The sequence below is a fragment of the Camelus bactrianus genome, chromosome 1 (genome assembly GCF_048773025.1).
Source record: "Camelus bactrianus isolate YW-2024 breed Bactrian camel chromosome 1, ASM4877302v1, whole genome shotgun sequence".
Lineage (NCBI taxonomy): Eukaryota > Metazoa > Chordata > Mammalia > Artiodactyla > Camelidae > Camelus > Camelus bactrianus.
This window is the reverse complement of record NC_133539.1, coordinates 91,386,703-91,413,353: the sequence shown is the minus strand read 5'-3', so window position 1 is coordinate 91,413,353 and position 26,651 is coordinate 91,386,703. Positions and strand designations below refer to the sequence as shown.

Sequence of the window (26,651 nt, the reverse complement as noted above, 5' to 3'; positions counted from 1 at the left end):
GTAAAACTGCCGACTTGTAGTTAAGAAACTGCGAGCAGAGTGGGTGAGCCCATCCGTGTTCCTACCTTGCTCGGTGCATCCTAGCATTTCCTCTCCAACGCCACTCCTGATCCAAGGGGGCTGAAACCCTCATACACGTGCAACTGATTACAGCTCCACACACTGCACAACACATTCGTCTTGTGAGACTTCAATCCCAGCCAGCTACAACAACCTAGGAGATTACCATGGCAAAGAAAATTATTTTCTTTAAGTGAAGGCTGGTTGACCACCATAGTGTGGTCACAATCACTCATTTCTCCCCCAATAAGAAGCACTAACTCAAATGTGACAAGGGCTTGTGCTCACATTCAGCCAGCTTTGTCATTTTCCTGCTGCCAGCCCAGCCTCTGAAGGAAATAGAACTCTCCGAGGTGCCTACCAAGGGAAAGGGGACTTGAAAATTCACAACCCCATTTTCTTCAAGTTCAGCACCAACATCCTAATGGAAATGAGTGTCCTTTTGCTGGAAAACCCACCAAAAGAGAGTTTGGGGGACATTTTTCCTTTTCAAAGTTCAAAACTAAAATTTATAAAGATAGTTTTTACTCCAGATCCACAACACAGAATGGAGGAACACTCAGCAAACTGAATGCATGCATTAGTAATTCAATCTTCATGGTTTGTTTGAAAGAAAAACAGAATTCTTAGGGAGAGAAAAGGCAGATTTTACCATTTAAGTTATTAACATACAAATTCTGAAAAATTGGTGAAACCCAGAAGTTCACAAATATTGAATAGATTTTGTGTTCCTGCTTGATTTTTCTTTTAGAAACAGAATTCAAGAACAACTTTTTATTGATGCAACATATTTAGTATTTTCCTGAAACATAATAGCATCTTGTCAATTAAATAATATGAATTTCTAAACAGAAGCTATTCATTAGTCAAATACTTTGGAACTGGATGCTAAAAAAAATGCTTGATTATAATGATAAAAGACTAAAATGCCTGCTGGGATTTACGGACATATTTCAGGTTATCCTAGAAAAGATTTCTAGGCCCAGTATTAAGAGCTTGTCTTGGGCATTTTACAGTCATCTGTGAACAGCTGACTATAAGTAGATTGCTTCTTACAACTCTGATTCTTAGCACACCTTGAAGAAAGAGCATAAACTAAAAGCACAGAATTTCAGAGCTAAATGGGACATCAGAGGTCCTTTAGTTAAACACATTAATTTAACAGATGAAGGGGGAAAAAAGACCTAGAGAAACTAAATGGTGTGGCCAAGGTCACTCAGCTAATGAGTGGACTCTAGCCCATGTTTTCTGACTTCAGTTCCAACTAGGTTCAGAAATCACCATATCAAAACAATATGTAAACAAGTTTAGATCAACACTCAGTTATTGTTCTTAGCTTTCTTTTGCCACTTTTTAAACACTTTCCATTCTATTTTTTAAAATATATTTAGAACATGAGGGAGTACAATAAATGTTCTTATTTCATTTTACAGTTTTCAAAATTTACTCAATACATTTTCATTTAATACTTGGAATAACACTGGAGAGTACAAAATCTCTATTATACATGAGGGAAATGAGGCTCAGAGAGGTTTAGGGACCTGTCCAATGATACACAGTTAGACAGTGTTAGAAAGAGGCTGACCCTTGGACAGAGGAATTTTAGTGAGCAAAATTCAGTGCCTGGACATCTGGGGCAAAAGTGAAAATTTAGCCAGAACTGAGGGCGTGAGAGGTGCTGAGGATTGTAATTGAAAAATAGATGCACTGCGTGGAAGGAATAGTTGTAAAGATGTCCCATTCTAATCTCCTGTGCCCTTAAAAGAAGAGGAAGGCAGAAAGATGCAGCAGAGGAAATGTGAGGCAAAAGGGAAATTAGAAAGAATCAGAGTATGGATGAGGATTCTACTTGCCACTGTTGCCTTGAAGATGGAAGAAGGGAGCCATGAGACAAGAAATATGGGTGGCCTCTAGAAGCTGGGAGCCTCTGCTGGATGACAGTCAGCAAGGGAACAGGGATCTCAGTCCTACAACCTTATGGAACTAAACTCTGCCAGCAACTTGAATGAGCTTGGAAGCAGATTCATGCACACACAGAGCCTCCGTAAAGGAAGGCAATTATGCTGGTATCTTGACTTCAGCCTTGTGAGGTCCTAAGTAGAGAATCAGCTGAACCATACTGTGCCGGACTCCTGACGTACAGAACTGTGAGACAACAGATGGGTTAATGTGTGGTTATTTGGTATGGCAATAACAGTGAACTGATATCACTGAAATGCCACTTTTAGTTTCCAAATTGCTTAAATTATTACGTTAGGAGTTTGGGGCCCTTCCCCTCTTTTCCTCCCAGGACTTCTTACTGGTAATATAGATGCCCAGGTGGTTAACAGCCACTTGAAACACGAAGTACTGCTTTATTAATTTGGCCAAATACCAATAACCTCATAAAAGCAGGGTTCCTGGTAAACTTATATCCAAGAATATAGCTTTGGTCTGAGGCCAACTTGGAGCATCTTATGTCTTCCTTCCTGAACTGGAAATGGCTGGGCCCACAGCAATTCAGAAACTGGGTACAATGGGCTGAAAATATGGCCATGTTCCTGCCTAAGTGTGCTACCAACAAAGGGGTCACTGCCCCCAAGGGCAAGAGGGACATGTGGCAACTGAGAGCACAAGGATACCACCATTAGTAAAAGGTGACCTAGTGAATGTTAGGTGGTACCAATCAGATTAGGAATTTCTGTTCCACTAAGAAAAAGTGAGTTACGGATGTGTGAGAGGAAGGATGGAAGTTTCTTCTATAAAGAAGGCTACAAAATAAGGAGAAGTAGAAAGGACTCTCCCTGCCATTTTACAGACTAAGTACTCCTTCTGGGTGGTCATGGGATGGGGAGGAGAATGTGGAAAACTGTGAATAAGTACCATTTGGCATACCGTGTCTGAATCTGGCAGAGTGAGTTCCTTTAAAGCACTAAATCCCAGATGCTTTTAAAGTAATTGTGATGACAGAAACAATCACTGGATATAAGAAAAGGAATAAAGAATTAGATTTTTCTCTATAAGTCTAACATTCGATTCTCACATGTGTTTATAATTCCTGACTGATACAAAAATGGATCATTTGAGAGGAGTCCTTTAGGATGGTATCAATATTCACTATTTTTGTCTACTGAATAGGAGTGAGGGGAAATTATGTTGAGTGCTTTGACACTAGGATCATTGCAAGAGTGGGGTTGATGATTACTTCAGGCACACAGAGTTTGAAGAGTTGGACCATCAAATATTAGTCTGAGAAGCACATGAAGACTTACCACCTAAGGTCAGAGGGCACATGGAGGAAAGACAGAGGGGAAAGTGGAGAGGACTGTGAGTTCCAGGAGTAAGTTGTCAGTTTTAGGAAAAGATTTTCAGAGGTGTTACAGGCATGTGAGATTATCAAGTAGGTGAGACATGTTTCAGTATAAATACATATATATTTACAACTATTTGAAGTGTTCCTGGCCCTGGTATTTGTCCTAAATTTGAGAATATAGTACAATGGCTGCATCTCAAGAATTCACTTCAGTTTACTCTCTTTGAGAAATAAGTTAACTAAGCCCTCTCTTATCTACAGAAAGGGGTATGTCACTTGGTCCTTCTGTCTCCTTTGTAGTTCTTAGACATCCAAGTGGAGATGTTGAGTAGACAGTAGGATAAGTAATCTAGAGCTGGACTAAAGATGCATGTTTGGGATGTGCCGTTGTACACAGGTATTAACGCCATGAAGTGGGAGAGAGTGCAGATGGAGGAGTCTGCTGTGATCAGAGCTCTTGCCCATAACATACCTGGTAGAAAAGGAAAAACCAACAATGGAGATGAAATAGGGCTTTCCTGAGTTAGGGAATACAAGGAGAATGGTGTCACAGAAGCCAGAGAAGAGTGTTACAAGGAGGGCATGCTTAAAAAAAGAGAGTGTATTCAGCAAGGTCAGCTGCTACTGACAGATGGAGTAAGATGAGAATGGAAGTTGGCAAATGGCTTTAGCAAGATACAAGTTATTGTGCAGGTTATTAGTGACCTTGATAAGGGCCAATTCAATGGAATGATGGGGAGCAAAAGCCAGGATGAAGCTGGGTGGGTATGGAAAGAAAGATGAGGAAGTGGAGGCACAAAATATAAACAACTCTTTCCATGAGTTTTGTTGGGATAAGGCAAGGAGACATTTAGAATTATCTGAGGAGCATTATGTTGTTCTTTTTGTTTTGTTTTTCAGATGCATGTGCCAATGGGAAATTGTGTGTGTGTGTGTGTGTGTGTGTGTAAGAGAGAATGACAGATTGATTATGGAAAAGAGATGTGCAAACATAAACCTATGCAATATTAAAGAATTTCAGAAAGCATATTGATATATAATCTTTAAGGGTAGTATTTGCTTGGCATTGTCTTTAATGGAATGAAAATACAATCAAGAGCAATCAAGGAGGTCTTCCTAATCTAAAAAGGCAAATTTTACTGTCACTCTTGCCCATGTCTTAAGTTCATAACCCTTTTCAAAAAGATAGGGTGGGGATAGCAGCAAATACAGTAACAGTAAAGGCAGCTGTTGGTTTCACTACCCTCTGCCATCCCTGAAGACAATCTTCTTATCTCGTGTTCAGAGATAGAAAGGAAGAGCACCATGAGGTGGTTTCTCCAACGTGCCCCAGAAGCTGTGAGCTAGAATTATAGTGCTCACACCCTCTTTTCTTAAACACACACCCTGCCAACCCCTTAAATAAGAAAGAGATGACAAACACAAGAAATTAGTGGCTTGCTAAAGTCTTTATCCTGTCAAATACTTGAAGGCATGAGTAACATGGAAAAAAACTATCCTACAATATACCAGCCACATACGAAATGTGAGAATTTTTTTCTGAATTGTATTTTTCTTTTTTTTTTGGTCCAAATTGAAGCGTGATGAGAAAATTGTAGGCTGACTGCTGTAGTATGAGTCTCTGCTGATCCCCATATAAACACACAGGGATTAGGAGGATCACACACATTTGATAAAGAAATAAATGTCCAGCTTTTGTAGTCTTTGTGATATAGAAGAACTCTGATATGGTTTAATGGAAATTATAACAGAACTATTAATATAAGTAAGAAATTTTTAAAAACCCATTGACTTTGTTCCCTTGAAATGAGTGACTGGTTAATAAATGGTTAGCAAGATTATTCAATTTGAAATATTAGGTTTCTGGTTCCTGTAATTTAGGTCTTACCTATCACTGGAAATTATCTAAATTGCTACATATATATTATTGTGTCATGTCAATAAGACTAAACATTTTTAAACATGTATATTCAAAGGTTATATTTATTTTTCAATAAGGAAAAAGTTTAATATATTTATAATATACTTTTGACAAGAGATTAAAAAGGGTATTTTTTTAAAGGATATTTATCTAATTATTTGTTATCACAGGATATTGTTTATATTACATTTTGGTGAGGTTATGGATATAGATTTCTTTTCAACTCTTATTTTTGTTGTTGAATTTTCTTCTTATCAAAGAAATTTTAAAAGATCATCCAGCATACTATTAAATGACTGTAATACTGGGGGTACAGAGATGTTTTAAACTGCAGTGACAGTGTGCCTTATGCCATAACCTTCCAGATCTTACTAAATCCAGATTTGACTGTAGGGAATTCATCTGATTCCATTATTTAGCTAAGTAGAATTTTATAGCCATTAAAAGCAAAGCAATAATTCCTCTCACTGAAGTCAAACATTAGACATTGTTTAATATATTTAATTATAACCTAACTGAGTCCTGGGACACTGCTGGCCCACTGATGGACTTCAAATGTTATTATTAATTTAATAATAACTTTTATTGAGTACTTATTCCTTATTCTGTGCCAGGCACTCAACTATATACTTTACATACATTATCTTGTTTAATCTTTTAAATAACCATGAGAAGTAAGCACTATTTGTGTTCCAAATTTACATCTTAGGAAAAGAGGTTCAGAAAGGTTGTGTAATTTGCCCAAGATTACACAGTTTGTTATTAAAGCCAGAATTGCAACTAGGTCCTGACTTAGGCCACATTATGATATGTTGAAATAGAGAACTTCTCATTCCCAAAACTGATATCCCTGGAGTTAACATTTACTGTATGATAAAACCTATGCTTTTTGGCCACTCTACCTCTAACAATTTGCTGAGATAAGAGCGCTTATGGCCACTCTGTGGTATTCTTCACTGCTTTTTATTGCTCCAGGATAAAAGAGGGCCAGCAAAGAACTGTCACGGCAGACATGCTTGTGGGTACACGATGCTCACTTCTCAGTCCAGTCATCTGCTGTTTAGTAAGCACCACTCTACACCAGGCACTGTGCTCGAGTGTGGGACAAAACAGACCTGGGCTTTGTCCTCATAGAACTATCAAATGGTTGAGACACACACTGAATAAATAAATTATAGATAAATCAATACAAGAAGTACTTTAGAGGGAGAAAATCTGGTTTCTATGAAACAGAATAACCAATATTTGGTTATTTTATATTAGGAGGTCAAGGGAAGCTCTACAAAGAAGGGGCATTTGAACTAAAGCCATTATAGACATATCTTTAAAAGGGGCAGATGAAAAGGCTATAAGAACTCACTCATTCAGCAAATATCTGCTGAGGACTTACTGTCTGCAAAGTACTGTGTTACATGCAAAAACTACAAGACAACAGTGGTGAACAAGGCAGGAATGGTCCTATCACCTGAGAGCTTCTAGTCTTGTGAAAACATCAAATGTAAGATCTCATTGAAGCTATAGGAAATTAATATAGAAAAAGTGAATTTAAAGAGAAAGAAGCCAGTGAATGTAAATACCTGTGTTAGTAATTTTTTTTTTCTGGTCAATTAAGAGTATTCAAGACCTATTCAGCTCCAACACTCTGAATCATCGTGCTATATCTAGAAGGCGTTATTATAATTAAGTTCTCAAAAAAAAAAAAAAAAAAGGAGTATTGAAAATGCTATAATCATTCAATTCAGAAGTTAAGGAAAATAAATGATCAGGTTTCTAAGAAAGAAACCTACACTGGGTCATGGTTTCAGGCAGCACCCGCACATATCTGTCCTACAGGTGGTGCAGTGCAGCTGGATTATTTCAGGTTCACTTAAGTGGTGGATTCAGTTCAAACCACAGACAAAGAAGCATGTTGGTAAATAATTTCTGCTGGCCTAGAAATTAACCATCATTGGTAACATGTCACATACTGCTAGGCTGGGCAGGAGTAGTCTTGTGATTGATGTCAAATTTATAGATGCTGAGAAAAAGCTCGGTTATCTATTCATTTCACCTGGAATTCATTATTTCAGATGTCATTTGATAGATACCATGAACTGCCTAATCTTCAAACAACAGAACACCTGTTTCCTTAATTTTTGTCTTTAAGAAAGAAAAATCCTTGTTTATGATGACCATATAAAGCCAAGGGTTCACTTTCTAGAGATTAAATAGAGATCTGCTTCTAACAAGGTGTCTCTGACTGTTCTGTTAAGTTGAAACAATTGTTGCTCAACTCTGCCTAAGTATCTTTGTATCTTTGAAACAAATAAATCAACCAGCCAGATAAACAACAACAAACACTCTAGAAACAAAGTACCAAAGAGCTATTAGGAAGCTGCCTCCTTCCTAAGAAAACACTAGTCAGATGTTCTAATGTGGAGAGAATTCCCTCCAGCAGGGGGCAGTGTCAAGGCCCCGACACTGATTTAGATTCATCCCCTCCCCTGCTTTCCATCTTGAATATTTCTCCATAATTCCTGCTGCCACCATAACCCCAATCCAAGGGGCACTGCCCCTTTTATCACTCTAGACGAGCTATTGCCCAAATTTTCCCCTTAATGCCCAGCTGAGACCTGTCCAGGACATTTAAGAAAATACTAAGGATTTTTTTTAAACTAAAGGAAAGAGCTTGAGAAAGAAATATGAAACTAGGTCATCCATTCAGCTTGTAAAATAGGGCCTGTTGTCCTGGGTTCAAGACCCATCCCACTCCAGCCCTGTGTCTGCCACCTCGTAGTGGACGCCATCTTGGTACCCACTATCACAGAGCACATTCCAAAACATCTCAGCAACTAAGAGAGGAAACCCCAGAGGGCAAACTACAGAAGAGGTAGTATCCAGTACTCTGGTGTCCAGTCTCAGGTGAGGCCTCTTCCCCAGGACTGAAGCCTGGATGACCACCTCCTACAGAGGACAAGCTGCTCCCTACTCATGGGGTGAGGACTAAACAGGACAACCACCTATGAGTACACTCCAGTAATGCTCACACAAGTGGCAGTGGTAAAGAACAGCAGGAAGACCACTCCACAAACAAAAAGGGGGGGGGGCATGAAATGAGGAAAGAAGCAAACTGTTGGCACCACCCATTTTCTGAGTGTGCACAAAGAAGCAAGGCAAGCTTTAAGGGAATGCCCTGGGCCACTGTGGCCAATTCTTTGGTGCTGCTACTCTTTAGGTGGGGTGAGATTGGGGGGGGGGGGCAGGGAGGAGCCATCTGAGGGCCCCACCACTGCACAGCTTGGAGAAGTAAACTTAGAATTTCAAGTAAAAGCAGAAAATCTGGAGAAGGGCTCTTTGTCTCTCTCCAGGTCAGTGATGGTGGTTGACACAAGCACATATTATCCTTTTCACCACCTCCCCAGCCATCATTAGGCAACCTGAAAAATCTGAGTAATATTGACTTTCAAGTATATCTCTGGACATAGCTAAAATTAACCCCAGAGAAAGGACTCTCTGGAAAAATTAGAGGTAAGTGACTCTCTAGATACATTTGGGCACATGACATTGGCTTCCTCAGGGACAGGACTTTCATAGTCAGGGAGAGAAGAGGGAAATCAGTAAGGAGCAAAAATCATCCTCTATCCCAATGTATATCCCTTCTCCCAACAATCCTGCAGGTGCTCTGTCTAGAGTACTTCAGTGGAAGGAGCTGACAGCACCTCAACTTCCCCAGTTTCCAGAGGCTACAGCATCCCTTATCAAAAGGATGTATGGGTACCACGGCAATCCCATAGATCAAGTGCCGTAAAACACTTCTGATGCTCTCCACAGACAGTGAGGATGGGCTTGCAAGAAAAAAATTCAAAACTCTGTATGTGGTTATTACATGTATTTCTATGAAAATTTTTTATATGAAACAATTCTTTTTTTTTTTTTTAAAAAGGTCATTCTCAGCAACTCTTTCTTTCTACTTTAGATGAAAGATGCCAGTAGGAGATATTACTGGGTCTCCCAAAATATAAAATAAGTCAACTAAACATTAACAAGACCTTAAAGGGGATAATAAAGCCAAACCACACTGGATATGGACCACAGCATGATATTCTAATAGAAAACTAACAATTACAGAGCCCAGTGGATTCTGGAAGGCAGCAAAGGAGATCATGACTTGCACTGTTTTCATTCTGTTCTGCAGCTCTCCAGTCAAAATATCTGAAGTCATTCTGCAAATCTATCATAGAAAGGGCCTCTTTTCTCCTTGATGTGCATCTGTGCGAAGTCCAGGATCTAAATACCAGATAGAATAACTATATTAACAACTGTGTTTCTAAGCCGCAGGAAACGAAGACATTCTCTGATCTTGACCAAGTCCACAAATGGAATCTACATCATCCAGCTACACTCGGGACACCCTAATGGCTTTGTGCACTCCCTTTTGAACACAAGAAAAATATCAGACAGATAAACTTCATTGAAAATAGAAACTTCTCTTGTGGCTTTTCACCTAAGACAAGTGAATTCAGCATTGTTGGTATTATCAGTAACTAGTATCCCATACATATAAATGTTTTCATCATCAGCTCAGAATATTGTGAAAAATGATGGCTCTCCACGTGGTCATCACAAAAAAAGCTAATTAGTGAAGTATTCTGGAAGGTTTAAGGAAGGTATCTGGAAGGTATAAGGCAACATATAAGCCAACAGATGTAAGCAATTTTTACAGTAAACATTATTTTATTATCATTAATAAACTAAAACATTATTTTATTATCATTATGTATTGCTGTTACTTAAGAGCAAAACCAAATTTCCCTGGGTATGGACTCAAATTGAAGTGGACACTAATTAATAAAATATAATTTAATAGTTTCTCCAAGGGAAGTTTAAATAATAATTTTTTCAGTCCTAGGCCAAAAGTAGCTGGAACACTCTGGAAAGGGATATGGCCTACTGATAATTAATGCTACTTACTCCCTACAGATCTGTCTTCCAACTACCAACTAGCTGAAGTTCTTAGCTTGTAAAAACTGAGGAGTTCACAACCTCAGGAAATATTGTTGTAAGCCGTGTGTGTGTTGAGGGTGGGTGAAGCAAAGGTGACCATTTGTCTCAAATGGTTAAAGCAGTGTGAAAAAACAAAAACTTTGGTGGCACATAGGTAACCCCTACGTATTTTCAAAGGGCTGAGTCAGACCATCACCCCTCAGACAACACTTCCAGATTCTTCCCTACAAAAATTCCCCCTCACTCGGTACCTTTTAAATTCTCATTTATATCCATACCCCTCCCTGTCTGGACACAGTTGCATTTAAGGGAGGAGCGGGGAGGCATAGGCCACAGGAATCTGTATCCACACCTTCCTATATTCAAAAAAAGATGAAAGAGAAAGAAATAAGTGTCAGTTTGTATTAAAAGTGTACAGCGTCCTTCTTTCTATTTGTGTGGTGTCATTCTGGCATTCAAAGAAAGCTGATGACTAACACCCATCACAGAGCTTAGAGCAGCCCCATTGTGACAGAAGGTGCCCTTCCTCTGCTTTTCATTCTTATAGTTCAGTGTAACTTAGCTCCTAGTTGCTGGGAGCATGCAATGAAGTTGGAAACTAAGAGGCCCTAAAAGGACATGCTCTTCTCATGAAAGAAGCTGTTCTCAAAGGTGCTTCACTCATTTGGCCACCTCGGCTCAGGGCAGAGGGCTACCTCCCATGAGGCAAGGGGGATATGTGGGCTTCAAGACTCAACCATGAATAGAGTTGGTGTCAGCAGGGTGAAGAACGTCAGAGTGAAGGAATGGGTCCCTGACCACAGTGTGTTCATGCCACACACTGATTCTTTCTGGTTCCTGCTCCCTAAATCTTCTTTACATTCCATTTTTAATGAGCATCTTCAGTGCCCATTACCTCTGAAATGCCACATCTCAGAGGAAAAAAAGCAAGACTGTGACCATGATTGTCTTAAGTTGTTTTAGTACACCAGAATTTCAGGGACTTTACAGAGCTCCATAAATAGAAAAGTGAGGCTGGACCTGTCCAGTATTGGGCATTTCCATAAGATAAAAAAAATTCAGATCCCAGTTCTGCTCCAGGTTTGCACATAACCTTGAGCAAGTCCATTTGCCTCCCGGAGTCTCAGTTTTCACCTCTGGAGAAATGCGTGGACTAGACTAAATTGTCTCCAGCATTCCTTCCAGCAATGAAATTCTATGACCTATAATTATTACATGGGTGGTATATTTCAATACTTAGCAGAAATTAGAAATGTCAAGAAAAAAAGCCTCTTTAAACACTTCTAAAACTTGGAACTTTGATTTTGCAGTAATCTTAAAGGCTTAAAACCTGCCAACACTCCCAAGTTTATGTCTTTGTCAACCAAGGATGGAAGAATTGGAAGAAGTCTGGTTTGAACAAATCCCAGTTACAATACTTTTTTTGCCCAGGAGGGTTTTATTTTGCTTAATCTTTTTTACTGATGTTAATTTTGAGGAAAATATGGTCCAATTGTTTCTGAGCCATTTTGAAATTCAACAAAATACAATTTACTTCCAGTTATTTGCTGTCTAACCCCAAACCCTATAAGCTCATTTATCTTTTCACTAGGTGTTTCTGTGGCAGTGACTAGATACAACACTGAAAAGGCCCAAATCTGGATTTAGACATGGAACCCAAAGAGTTTGAAAAGACTCTGAAGGGAACTGTGTATAACTCAGTGGTAGGGTGCGTGCTTAGCATGCACAAAGTCCTGGGTTCAATCCCCAGCACCTCCATTTAGTAAAAAAACCTAATCCTGTGCCACACCCCACCCCGCAACCCCCGTGAAAAACAAAATTAAATTAAAAAATAGCTTTTAGAAAGTTTTTTTAAAAACCGAGCAATATTTATTAAAAAAAAAAAAAAAAAGACTTTGAATGTGCCCAAACTTTGTCTCCCTTGGCAGGCTTTTATCAGGAGCGTGACTGTTGTCATGGCTGAACTATGAAGTTAATTTTAAAAACGGTTGACCTATCTGCCTTTCTTTTTCACAGACACTCTCCTACTGGGTCTTCATCAGGACATAATGCTTTTCTTGGAAACTTCAGGCTAAACTACCATCACTTTCCAGCTTCCTTGAAACTCTGCAGAGGTGGCAACATTGACAGCACGTAACAGGTGTGTTCATCTTAAATTCCTACTGAGGGAAGTTGTTAGCCAACCTTTTCCATAGCAGGAATGATATCTGTCTGGTTGCCACACGCCCTCCAATGCCAAGGCAAGAGGCTGGTACACAGAAGGCGCACAAAAATATGTGTGATTCAACACATTCTGAGACAACACACACTAAAGTGAATGAATAAGGTACATGAAAAGAATAAAATCATAATCACAGACCTCCCAGACTGGTCATCAGGAATTTCTCCAGAAACAATTACTTTCTGGAAAAGTAGGATATCTATATTCTGTAGTTGTTCCCTTTGTAAAACTTTGATGAGAATAGAGGATTCCAAGAATAATAAGCAGTTCTGGCTTATTTAACCAAAAGATATGAATAGCTGTAGAGCTCTATAGCACCTGCTGTTATTTTATCAAAAGCAAATTACTTTTTATAACTGAATTCATCCTGAACTGGTCATTTTGATTAGTGAAAAATAGTTATTTTGATTATTTTTCTCCATTGAATTGAATTTTACTAGTTGTTTCCACATACTATCAGCATACTCCAAATCACCTTATTGGAAGATTCCCTCTTCTTTTTTTATCCTCAGTCAATAGTTTCTGCCTTTAGTTAGCACTCATTTGCTCAGCAGATAAATGAGAGCTTCTTCTGTGCCAGGCTCTGGAGAAACAGCAGAGAAAAAATGTAGAGGCAGTCCCTGCCCTCATGGAACATATATTTGAGCAGGAAGAGATGAATGATAGATCAATAATCACATACCTAAGATAATGTCAGAAAGTAAGAGCTGAAAGCAACTATGGTAAGGGAGGCTGGGGATACCAGGCAGAGGCCAAGCCTGAGGCAGAAAGAAGCTTCAAGCATTTGAAGGATCAAAAAATAAGGCCAGCATGGGAGATGGAGATAGTACAAGTTGAGAGCAAACAAGGCTGGACCTCGTGGGGTCTGGCAGGCCATGCTGAGGAAACTGCTGCAGAGTTTGAAGCTAGAGGGGACCTACCATGACTCCTAAAAGATTCCTCTGGCTCCATGGGAGGTGGATTCTAGGAGGGCGTGAATGCTGCTGCCCAGGTGTGGCATGAGTGGTCACAGACTCAGGTGGTGGCAGTGGGGACAAAGCAAATAGGTAAGAGAGAGATCTCACTGGCAAAGGCAATAGGACTTGCTTTGCTGATTGACTATGGGAGGTGAGAGAAAAAGCCAGAGTGATACCTTATTGAAATTAATGAGATCTCCTAATTAGGATAGCATTTTACCATAAACAAATTATTAAGCACTTTTCCTGCCAGTATCACTGTCCTGCCTTCAGGAATAGGCTTAAAGATCATTAAAAAGGCATCTGACAGGAGTCAAGGGACCTCTAATACTTTATAACCATGGGGAAGGGAATTGCAGAAGTCAAGTTATAATAACATGTCACAGTCATAAAGCACGTTGCTATTTACAAAGTGCTTTCATATCCATGGTCTCCCTCACACTTTTTATTCTCCTTCAATTTATATGACATTTCCATAGAATGGGGTGAATTAGTAAGCTGATGCATTCATGTAGGAAAAAAAAAACAGATTCTGATGAAGAGTTTGTTGACACTCCACTGCTTATTATAAATTTTTTTTTCCTAAAACCTTGCCTGATGACAAGAACACCTCTTCTAACAAAAATCTTCTTCAGTAATTTAAAAGAAAGACTTTTTCATTATCTTTTGTTTCAGCACTATCCATAGATCACCCTGACCAGACTTAATAAAAATAAGATTCAATCAGAGCTTTAAGAATTTCAGCATTATGAAAGTTTTGAAATGATTACACTTTTCCCCAAATGAAAAGGAAATTCAGATTGTTATGCATGAATAAATTAGGGCCATAACCTCCCAGGCCTGCATACAGATCAAAGCAGGCTTTTGCCCCAAAGCAGGCTGAGAGTGGGAGCTGTATGCAAACAAGGGCTATGATCTTTCCAAGTAAATGGTCGTGATGCTCTCAGCCAGACAGCATGAGGAACCCTACCCAGGAGCCTTGGACAAAGGGACTGGTGGGTTCTGCTCCGTCAGAAAAGGACCAACCAATGTGCCCATCCTATCTAAGGCATTCTCCTGGGAGAAGATGGTGTGGCTGAGAATCATGGAGAGTGCAATGGCTTCAGGGAAGTGCCGACCATCACAATATGCCTCAGGATAAAGTGGAAAGGGCAGGGACTTCAGGGACCAGTGGCCAGGATTAGAGTGCTAGTTCCATGATGTGAATTCATCCTCCTCTATGAGATGGAGATAATTTACTCTCTTACAGGATTCATGGTAGGATTAAAACCCATAATATAAAACAGATATACTAATGATTGTTGTGAACATGATTAAATATATCAAAGGCAATCTTTATTAGGCATGAAAATTAAGGAGATTATTGATAAATGTTCTCACTGATCACTCTTCAAGTCAATTCAACGACCGTTTACTCAACTATGGTCCTAGGCACAGTAAAGATTAAAAAGACATTGTTTCTGCCTTCACATTTCTCTCTGTCTCCTGAGGTATATCTGACTATAATCCAAGATAGACTGTGAGAATACATATCAGAAACACAGGTAGGGACCTATGAAAGCACAGGACTGAGGGAGGCATTCATCCCAGTTGAGGACTGAAGAAGGCCTCACAGAGGAGATGGGAGTGAAGAGTGAGAAGGATTTCAATAGTATGAGATAAAAGAGAAGACCAGCAGCAAATGCATAAAGAAATCATGATTTTGGGGGGAAAGACTAAGACAGAACGAATTAGGTGGGAGAGATGGGCTTGAATTTAGCTAAAAATCTAGTTAGGAACTAGGCTGAGCTAGAGGGCTAGAACTCCCCCACAAATCTCTTCAAGATACAAGTTAACTTACAGTAGAAATGCAGGTGGAAGAGTCCAGGCTCAAATAGAATGTTGCTCTTTGGTTTGTGTAAAAGCAGCCAAGCAATACAAGTCCACCACTGGGTTCCCAATGATGGCTCTGACTCACGGGAATCACCGTGAGTCATAGCTCTGGCTGGAGCTGAGCTGGGGTGAAAGGTAGCTGTGCTGTGTTTCAAAGGGGGCAGGGGAGCGTCTGCTCTATCCTAGGTGGGGCTTCCATAGACAGGAAACCATTCCCTAGCCATCACCCCTGCGATACTTTACACATTATGCTAAATTAAACAAGGATGCTTTGTGGTCAAAATTCTCAGATTATTTTAAAAGAGCAAAGACCCCCAAGGTCACCCATTCTACCTGCTGTCTCTCATGAATGAAAAGCACAAAAAGAGACAGAGGGTGGGAAGGGAGGGTAGAAAGAAGGAAGGGAGGGAGGGAGAGAGAGAGAGCACGCACCAGAAATAAAACTGCATTTGGTAATAAAAAGATAAGGAGAACCAAAAGATAAGAAGAGACCAAGCTCCAGATACTAATAAGAAAGAACGAAACCAGGAAATAGAGGAAAGGAAAGAAAGTCAGAGGGAATAGATATCCAAGTATAGAAAGAATCAGGCAAAGGAGAGCAGAGGAGAGCAGGGCAATATTGCTAATCACCACAGAAATACAAATCAAAACTACAATGAAGTATCACCTCACACCAGTCATTCAAAAGTCTATAAACAATAAATGCTGGAGGGGGTGTGAAGAAAAGGGGAACCTTCTGACTCTGATTGTAGTTTGGTGCAGCCGTTATGGAAAACAGTATGGAGATTCCTCGAAAAACTAAAAATAGACTTACCATATGATCCAGCAATCCCACTCCTGGGCATATATACAGAGGGAACTTTAATTCGAAAAGATACATACACCTCAATGTTCATAGCAGCACTATTTACAATAGACAAGACATGGAAACAACCTAAATGTCCATCAACAGATGACAGGATAAATAAGTTGTGGTGTATTTATACAGTGGAATACTACTCAGCCATGAAAAAACTGAAATAATGCCATTTGCAGCAACATGGATGGACCTGGAGATCATCATACTAAGTGCAGTAAGCCAGAATGAAAAAAACACCATATGATACCACTTACATGTGGAATCTAAAAAAAAAAAAAAACAATGACACAAATAAACATATTTATAAAACAGAAACAGACTCACAGACATAGTAAATACACTACGGTTACCAGGGGTAAACGGGGTGGGAAAGGATGTACGGGGAGTTCAGGATTTACAGGTACTAACTACTATATATAAAATAGATAAACAACAAGTTTCTTCTGCATAGCACAGGGAACTATATTCAATATCTTGCAGTAACCTCTAATAAAAAATGAATATGAAAAAGAATATATGTATGTACATGTATGACTGAAACATTATGCTATGCACCAGAAGTTGACACAACATTGTAAGCCAACTATACTTCAATTAAAAAAAAAAAAAAAAAAAAAAGAAGGGAGAGCAGAGTATTCACTGGTATTGAGCCCTTGCATTTAACTCTGGAGTCTCCACAAGAAGCAGCAAAGGGAGAGGAAAAGAGATGTGAACAGACAGGAACGTGGATTGTAAGACACACAAGAGATTCAGAGCCTCCACTCAATCCTTTGAGGGTTGCCTGGCCTTTGTCACCATCATCGGTCAGCCAGGCAGCAGCCTTGTCTCAAAGTTCCCAGCCGCCCCAGACTGACTCCTGGACCAATCTCTTTTTCCTCAGTCCCAGCATTTGGACTCAGTTTCCATCCACCTGAGCTTCAGAGGTGACACAGCACGGTCAACTCTGCCACCTCCACTGGATTGGAAAGAAATCCGCAAGAGCCAGGAAAGCTCTGGTCAGGCTCAACACTAGACCAAAAAGAGGGTGGGGAGCTGCTGCTGCCACTGTATGTCTGCCCCCATCATCTCCACCCCTCTCCCCTACACTCCATAGGATCGAAGACCTGAGCTTGAGAAAAGGGATATGGAGCCCATTTCAAAGCTCTCAGAGGGACCCCGGCAGTCAGGTTTTTCTAGAACTTTTTGAAAATGAGCAGCAATTGTCTCAGAGAGAACTTCTCGCCTGTCATAAGCCCTTTGTCTTGACATCCTCAGGACTGCAGATACCCAGGTACTCCTTGGAGAACCACTTTCACCGTTTCCTGTGGTCTAGGCAAGCTGGTAAATTGCATTACCCAATATTCCTTCTCAAGCTCTGAAGAAAGTTCTGGATTCTCTCTCCAGAAAGGAAAAAAAAAAAAAGCCTGTAAAATTTTGCATGCATTTAAGGGAGGTCTGTGCTTTCCTCTTGCCCCCAACAACATCCACAGAACCTAAGGAAGCCACTGACTCCAGATTTAGACTCCCCGGTCTACAACCACTTTTCAGAAATCTGTTTACTTATTTCAGACTTGGAGGATAGTTTCGGTAAATGTTCAAGATGGCAGCAGGAATGAGGCATTCCTGAGCTAGGAGGAACCAAACATTATCAGCCTCTTTCATGTTTTAACCAATTTGTAACTCTGCTTCAACCAAAATCACAAACAGAAAGCAAAGTACCACTGAGACTCAAAAAAGACAGCAACTTTCCTTTCCTTGACCCTCAGAAGAAGTGAAAAAAAATATTGCTTCAAAAGTGATACAATTTGGGGTGTTTACCGGACTGGATAAAGCTTTAAAGAAAAAAAAATGTGTGCGGATATAAACATAGTATATAAGCCAGATTCAGGCTATTTCGTAATTATATCTTGCCTCTGACTAAACGTATTCACTTTCTATTGGAAAACACTTAATACTTTATAACACTTCAGAACAAGAATTTGCTTTCAACATGAAGGTGTTACTGTCACTGCCTATTTTTTCCTTGCTTTGTGATTACAAGTGCTGATCACAGCTCAGATAGTTGTAAAAAATAAACCTGCTATCATAGCTTGCATGTAATTAGTTTTAAATGTGTGGCCTATTTACAATAGCAAGCTGCACATTAGGCACCACAAACACTTAAAATGCCAGATACTGCCACACTTTTATGACAGTCATTAACTGAGTCACAGCAGCAAATATTTAATGTGACAGTTACATTAACATACAGCTCTGCTGATAAAGAAGCATGCCGAGCAATTTGCATTGCATGATGCAACGCTGAGCTGTACACTCTGACAGTGATGGTCTTCTACTTGGTCCAAAAAGACTTGAGGAAACATGGAGTTCCTGAATCCTCTCCCATGTTGGCAAGCAAAGGAGTCACATTTTCAATCCAACACTAACTGAACATCACCCACTTCTGAAAAATACATCTTCCACCTAAAATATATCTTGAACACTTGACACATACCTCTGGGCCTCTGATAAATCTAAATTATAGGGTCTCTCCTTCAGAACAACTGTAATATGAACAACAGAAATCCCTTTTATTTCATGATTTATTTCAAAAGGAGGTGCCAGGACCAGAGTGATGGTTTGGTGGGAGTAAACACAACTATACATAAGATTTAAAATAGACTCCTTGTCCTCCTGGATATACCAAAGATCAGCTCATCACTTCTTTAGTCTTACTGCTTCTAATTCCAGAAATGGAGACTCGATATCCAAGTTCTCAAATATCCGATTTCTAAAGCTGTCCCTACAGTTGGATTCCAAATGTCTGGTTTTTATCTCTGGTATTCAAGTAAAACTATTATTTTCAGAAGAATTATATTACAAAGCCATAATAACTGAGAGTACCTGTGTTAAAACATATTTTCTATGACTCTGGAAATACCACCCTAACCTAGGCTACTCTTTTTGGTATTACTTCTTAATGGTTTCCAGCTATGGTGAACATTTTCTGATAGTAACTGCCAGTGACAGACATCAGTTTGGCACACCTGAGGTGTAGGAATCATAAATCAAGACTGGATGAACATTATCTCTTTCCAAATTATGGTGGAAATACGTATCTCTTTTCAATATGGTGGAAATGTACCATCTGCCCTGCATCTCAGCAACATTTCTCTTATATCAGTTTACAGCAGGAGCTGCGAATTCAGAGGCCTACCAAGATCAGGCAATAAGACTGATGAGTGAGAGGAGCCAGATGCAACATATTATAGGGTGGCGGGGACTGTGGAAAAGTAAAAAATGAAAGGACGGTCTAAAATGGGTAGTTCTACACAGCCGAAGCAGATGTTGCCATGTAGGAGAGCAAATTCAGAACTGTAGATCCTCTAACTGTTTGAGAGGTAGAATGTCCAGAGTTTCTTGGAAGCAGCCAAAATTTTAAATTTTGACAATGAATTTGTTTATTTTTACTTGTGTCTGTGGGCACAGTTGGGTCCATTGCTCAAGAGTATGCAAATATAGTCTATGGTATTTAAGAAACTGATAATCCTCTGTCATTCATGGGAGCCTTGGAGGAGGACTTAAAGTCCCAAGCAGCTGAGTACCTTCTGAAGACCGACTTTGGTTCCCACCTTAACCCCTGCTAATAGTTCCTAGTTCTGGTCCTAGAAATCATTCTGAGTCTGAAATTATGGTCAAGAAGCTGGAATTTAGGTTCATGGATCAGAGATCTTTGACCATGTTTTATAGATTATATAACAATAAAGACAAGAGCTAACATTTATTGAACTCCATTATAAATGCCTTAAATGTATTGACCAAAAGCTAATAACAACAGTCACTTTTACAGGTCTTACTTGATGCCAGGCCCTGGTTTCCATGCTTTATATATGTAACTCATTTAATCCACAGGACAACCCCATGTGGCAGGTACCATTGTTATATGCCCTCTCCAACTTTGTAATAAGGAAATAGAGGCATTAAGAAGTTAAGAGACTTGCCCAGGATGATGCTGTTAAAAAGGGTGACGCCTGGGTTCAAATCCAGTCAATCTGGTTCCAGAGGCCATGTTCTCACCACTGTGCATTCTGCCACTTACCACGGGGGACTCAATGATCAAGAGCAAGCAAACAAAACATTCACAGCTGAGATCCATGGTACTCCATTCAGTTCCAAATTCTCTGATATGTACAGAAACATGCAAACAGAAACAAGCACTAGGAAACAAAAGAAGTAATTCATTGTCACTTGATGCCACGATGAGGAAGGGAACTGACATTTATTGAGGGGCTCTCCATGTGCAAGTGATTCACCCACATTAATATCTCATTTAATCTTCACCAAAACATCCTGCAGTATATTCTCCTCCCCTTCTGCATCTCTGGTTTTGGTGTGTCTGGTCAAGGGAGTCCATTAAGGAAAACCACAGAGAAGACTCCAGAAATTATTTTGCCTGGAAACACATCACTCTATTTATAACAAGCAGTCTTTTCTGATCATGTCAGGATTTGGCTTTGAATCTGTTAATCCCCACTGGGGAAGGACCAGGGTGGAACAAGAAGAGTCTATCAGAATTACCAGGGGAGTGTTTCCAATACACACTTGACCCCACTTCCTCTGGAAGATAGGTCAGTACAGAAGGAAAAGCAACTCAAACCCCTCTCTCCCCGGAGAAAGGATAAATTCCAAAGAAAGGTGCTGTATGCTTTTGTCCAGGTGATGTTTTTGAAAGTTCAGATGCACAAATGTTTTCACTTCGTCTACCCTAAGGGTGTGCTCCAGTCCGACAATTTAGACTGCTGGGACATCTCATCTCATGCTTCCCCCTTCCATCATGACATCCTAGTTTTCCTAATCTAGCCACATCCCTATACACTTAAAATACTCATCCTCCCATGGTGTTTACACATTTTAAATATTTGTAGCCCATTAAAAAGATATTGAGCACAGAGAAATAGAGGTCCACATTTGGAAAACATAAATCTGAGGCACTGGGGATTGCAGGCTCTCTTTTCAAATTTTTTTTTAAAGATGAGAAAGGTTTTCTTTGATATTAAACAGAACTCGAAACCCAGCAAGCTGTGCATTCTTTGTAGGACAGCCCTCCCAAAGAGGTTTACCAGCCCTCAGGGAACTTTTAGGAGTGAATGCTATGTCTTCTTATCTCCCCCACTTTGTCTTATATAAGATGGCACTGACTCTGTTCATTCCATCTCTCTGTTGCCTGAAGGTGCCAGAGACTTCTTCCTCCAGGCCTGGAGGGAGCGTGTGCCTTTCCTATACCTCTTCTGTGGTTTCTAACCTTTGCCTCCCAAAGGACCAAATGCAGACACACTTCAAAGTGTAAGCAAACTTTGACAGCACACAGAATATCCATGTGATCTATGGGAAAAAAATGTCTTACTATCCCCTGAAGCCCATCCAGGCCCAGGCACTCCATTTGGGAACCTGGAAGGTGGGCATAAGTAGTTGAGAAACAATTTATCTTCAGAGCTCCAGCAATTCACTTTTCCATCCCCCAATGTAGCCCCTTGTCCTACCCTCCTCACCCTCATGCTCCCCCTTATTCCTTCACCAGTAATATTTTTCCCAGAAGAGGAGCTGACCCATCCATACAAAGGCTGGCATCACTTGCTATACCCGCTTCTTGAGGTAGCTACCTTCACAGAAGGCAGACCTTTTTTGAAGGAAAGACCTAGTCGCAATATTGGGGGAGGTGTTATTGAACTAGGGAGGTTTTGTAGAGAATTATAAGATGGATGTCCTTGTTGGGAACTCATGAAATCAGCCTCAGACAAAATTAGGTCTTTCCTTCTTTCCTACATAAAAATCACTTCCGCACTGAAAAGGAGAGTAAAAACTCTCATTCCCCTCCTCTTCCAAATCCTTACTCCTCAACATGCCCATCTCTGCTCCTGCTCCTGGGCTGCTGAGCATTTGGTAAGAGGAAGACATGTATAACACAACTGTAAAGTGTGGCAGCAGGAAGGTTTTAACCTCACCAGGCTGCCCCTCTCTCCCCCACCATTCTGCACGTGGGCTATTTTGAAGCTTACCTCACTTATTTTCCGTTGATGAACTCCCCTCCTTCTCCACAGAGAAACAGAGAAGACATCAAGCTAAGATGCCTGCATGTCCTTCTACCTGTGCCCAAGTATCACCATTCCCTACCACTGCCATCATCTCCACCATCACCACCACAGCCACCATTTTGTTCACAGATACACCAGAAATGGTGTGATACTCTCCCTGCCAACACATCCCCCTCATCCCACAGGCCAAAACCCACCCCTTCTCCTACTTGCTCTGATACACAGTTCCAACAAGTATCTACTCTTTATCCTAAATTTTTAAAATGTGCTCAGCTCTGGCTCCTTCTTTCCAACTATACAACCTTTATTCCACAGGTGCTTTGAAAAATGAACAAAATTGTATCTACTGTCTTAGGGTAAACCCCAACCCTCTGTTGCTTTTGCCATTACAAGCCTCCTAATTCATCTCTCTGCTTTCAGCCTTACCCCTTAATAATCCAGACTCTCTATGGTCAACACAGAGATTTCACACAGACAGCAAGTCTGGTCCTGCCCAAACTCTGAGGAAAATCTTTCAGTGCCACCTGTATGAGTTTACAGTTGCTGCTTTAACAAATTACCACAAATTAGGTAGCATAAAAATGACACAAATTTATTAGCTTACTGTTCTGTAGGTTAGAAGTCTGACACAGGTCTCACTAGGCTAAAACCAAGACGTCAGCAAGATTGTTTTCCTTTAGGGAGGCTCTAGGGGAAAAACCATTTCCTTATAGTGGTTAAGGGCACAAACTCTAAGGTGGGATTTCCTGGGTTCAATGCTTAACTCTTGTTAGTTTTTTGATCTTTGCACAAGTTAACATATCTATTTCTCATCTATAAAATGGGAATGATAATGTGCTAAGTAATATACTTCATGAATACAGGTATTCAACAGCCCTGTGGTATAAAAGCAAAATTTCTATGCCCCTCTACTTATTCACATATTTTTCATGCCTTCGTAAATGAATGAAAAACAACAACACAGGCTTTGTGGGCAGACAGCCAGGATTCAAATTATTCATTTACCCTTTATGAACATGACTTCTTGCTTTACCCCCATCAGCTTTGGTTTCACCATGAGGCCAATAATATTAACACAAATCTCACAGAGTTGTTTTAAGAAGTATATGACCTAGGTGAATGACCTAGCAATAAATAAATGTTAGATATTATTATTGAGAAGAAACACAAGAGAACAAATGGTATTAAAGGACACAAGGTAAATATGTTCTCAACGTCTGCACAAGAATGACACACACCTGAAAATAAGGGTCAGTATTTTCCTCCCTCTTCATTCCAGGAAGCTCACCTCCCTGGACCCAGAGAAGGTTAGCTGCAAAAGTGGCCCTCCTTGCCTTGCCAGTGAGCTCTGCTAATGAAAAGCCATTATATTCGTATCTTAAAAAGTCAAATTTTCTCTCTAAAACTACATCAAACTGTGATTATTAAGAACTCAGGATATAGAACAAGTTCTATCAAAGACTCTGGATTTCATTGTAAAGCACCAGAGGAAATGGGGTTATAAAAGTTACATGGCTGCATTTTTATGCTACTATTACTCTCTGGAATTAGTTTCCTACTATGTAGAAAAATGGCAGTGTGAACATGAATGAATTCATCCCTTCCTGTTTATTGCTCTGGTGGAACCCAGCACTGGGCAGCCTGTTTGGACGGCTCCATAAGTCGCATTTTGTGGTTTTAGCCTGTCAGGGAGGTCACTCACTGATGACTCAGATATGCTGGCCTGAAGGTATTTATGTGATCTCCCGAGTCGGCAGAAAGCCTGCCCTCAGAACAAGGCAAATATATCCCTGCTCTTGAGGGCTTCAAGCTCTGCAATGGGGGTCTGACCTGACAGCTGCTTGTCCTGGGGGAGAAATAAAGGAAACTGGTGAAACACATGCTATTTCCGTGAATTCCCACTCATCTGCTGTTAGAAAATTCAGCGGAGACCCTGACAATAAAGGTTAGACTTGTAGTGTCACAACAGAAAGGAAAGGAACTTTAACTTGCCTTCAGCATACCAAACAGGCTGCACTTCATGCGATCTGTAACTCATGGAACCGTCTAAGGCACACCACGGAAAAACTATCAATGGGCATTTGTCTGAATTCATATTTATGGCATCTGTTTGACATGCGGTTTTCATTTAGATGGCAATCCAGATACCGCTTTGCATAAAGTTCTGGCTTTTTGAGCTGTCCATATCAATTGTCTTTTACCAAATATCGAGTTTTCAGATGTTTACAGATGCGCCAAAAGAATATTTTTAAATCGTTCAAAAGAATGGCATCCAAGAAAAAATCTGAAGCAAATGCTAATGAAAATTCTTATGTTTCTTGTAGAGAAATGCTCTAAAATGGAAAAAAAAATCATTCTATCCAAATTTACTGCAAAAGAATAATTTGTCTGTCTTTGGGAAATGAGTTATATCATTGCCCTTCTCTCCCTCTTCTTAATTTAGGCAAAAGGCCCATATCAAATGCATTAAATCAGAGTTTCATCATTTTTATAACTAGATGTAGTTTGAAAAAAGGCTGTAAAAAAATTCCTAATGCAATGACACAACAATCTCTGTGAGTCAACTGTTATTTCAGGGATTTATGATAATTCCTCATCTCGAGGAAAAATAAAGCTAATTGAAACAAACTCTGTGCTTTATATTAATGCCATTTGAATGCAGTGTGCACTGCCAGTTACAAAGTGACATGGAAAATAAGGCCGTTCTCAACAACACCATGGCTTCTCAGTTTTATGTATTTTTTAATTTCCTCTATGGAAAATCTGTTCTTCATAAAAGAACTGCTAGAGAAAAATGTGGAAAAAGTTGATTCATTCCATATTTACATTCTTTCTGGTACCTGGAAATGAACCAATTGCAAAAGTATGCCAAAAAAGAAGTTAGTTAAGTCATTTAGAAAACTCATCTTCCCCCTGGCAAAAGGACAAACCGCCTTGAGAAAGTCTTGCTTTGATAATGTAAAACACCTTCCCGCCTAATGAGTTCTGTCCTCCTAACCTTTTACCCAAGCCTCAGCAAGGCCAACCTTAAGAAATGGCTGATTTTCTTTAACACACAACCTACCCTGCAAACTGCCCACCAACCTGGGACAGTCACTACTCTCCAAATCCAAAAATTCCCCATCTGAGATCTGAACAGACTGGGGCACTTAACACACAAATGCCTCCAACAGCAAAGAAACACCAAGTTTTACTACAAAGCCAACTTAAGTCCTCCCGACCTGATCTGCTAATGCTATTTGCCATTTCACTTTGAAGAGCTGGGCAAAATAAAAGCAAGGTGTTGCTCTCACGGAGTAGAGGGCAGCCTGATGCATACTTCACAAAGCTGCCAGATGCATTTCCCATTCAGCTTGTCATTAACAGCTTCATTTCATTTCATCTAGGATAAAAAACAATTTAGAAGCATGGAAATGACATTACAGTTAGGTTGCCCTGAAACATCACAGCAGTTGAGAAAGCTATTACACAATTGCATCTTTCTTTTATGAAAGTCCATAGTTTTTCCTGGGTCACACAGCAATAGAAGTCATGGCTTTTGACTCCAACAGGTGACAACATTTCTCCCAGAACAAAGCAACCCTTCATAACTTTCACATAGAGGCAAAATAAACCCTAACCTAAGGAAAAAGGGAGAAAATCTGGGCTTCAAGATGGTGACCATGCAAATTTGAGTGACTGCTTTCTAGGAAGGTGGGGAGTGAGGATCAGGGACAGTAGCCTCATTTATCATTTAGTGGCAAACTCCTGCTTCTTGCTCTAGTTAATACAGTTTCCTCTTTCACGTTTTTCCTCGTTCAGTTCTCTTTTCTACCTCCACTCCAGTACCAATATAGAGCAGAAAGAACACTGGACATAAATTCATAAAGTCTAGGTTTCAGAATCTAACTTGTGTCATTGGGTAAATTTCTTTTCTCTGACTTCAGTATTCTTACCTACTCATTGGTAATCTTATAAATTAGATGGTCCCTGAAGTTCTCTCCAATTCCAAAGAATCCATTGATGTTATTCCTTCATTCATACATTGATATATGTAAACTTACATCTGCATCTTATATGTGCCACACAAAGAACAGCATGGACTCATCCTTCAACAGCCAGCTCCAATTTTAGCCCGCTCATTTGAGACATCTTAGCCCAGATCCCTCATTCAAACTCCCAACCAGTAAATATCACCACCTACAAGACATTTCCATCACATGGCTCTCCCAGAGACTCCTTTAACTCAATGTACTGAAACTGAATTTACCATCTTCCCACCCACGCCTGTTCCTCCTCCTATTTTTCCCTCTGTAAGTTTAAAAAGTTTAAGCTCTAAACTGTTCTTAGAAACAATGATTAGTACACATATGTAAACTAAAAAATATGTGCAGTATATTGTATATACGTAGTTACATGCAATATATTGTATATGTGCAGTCAAACTATAACAATTCT

At 39.9% G+C, this 26,651-nt stretch overlaps 1 long non-coding RNA gene across 1 annotated transcript in view; it reads right to left on the bottom strand.

Moving 5' to 3' along the window:
* LOC141578068 (uncharacterized) overlaps positions 1–26,651 on the bottom strand; it is a 205,571-nt gene that overhangs the window by 120,302 nt on the left and 58,618 nt on the right. Inside the window, exon 2 of the long non-coding RNA XR_012507952.1 lies at positions 66–214. This is a non-coding gene — a long non-coding RNA (uncharacterized LOC141578068). The remainder of the gene's footprint in view (positions 1–65; positions 215–26,651) is intronic.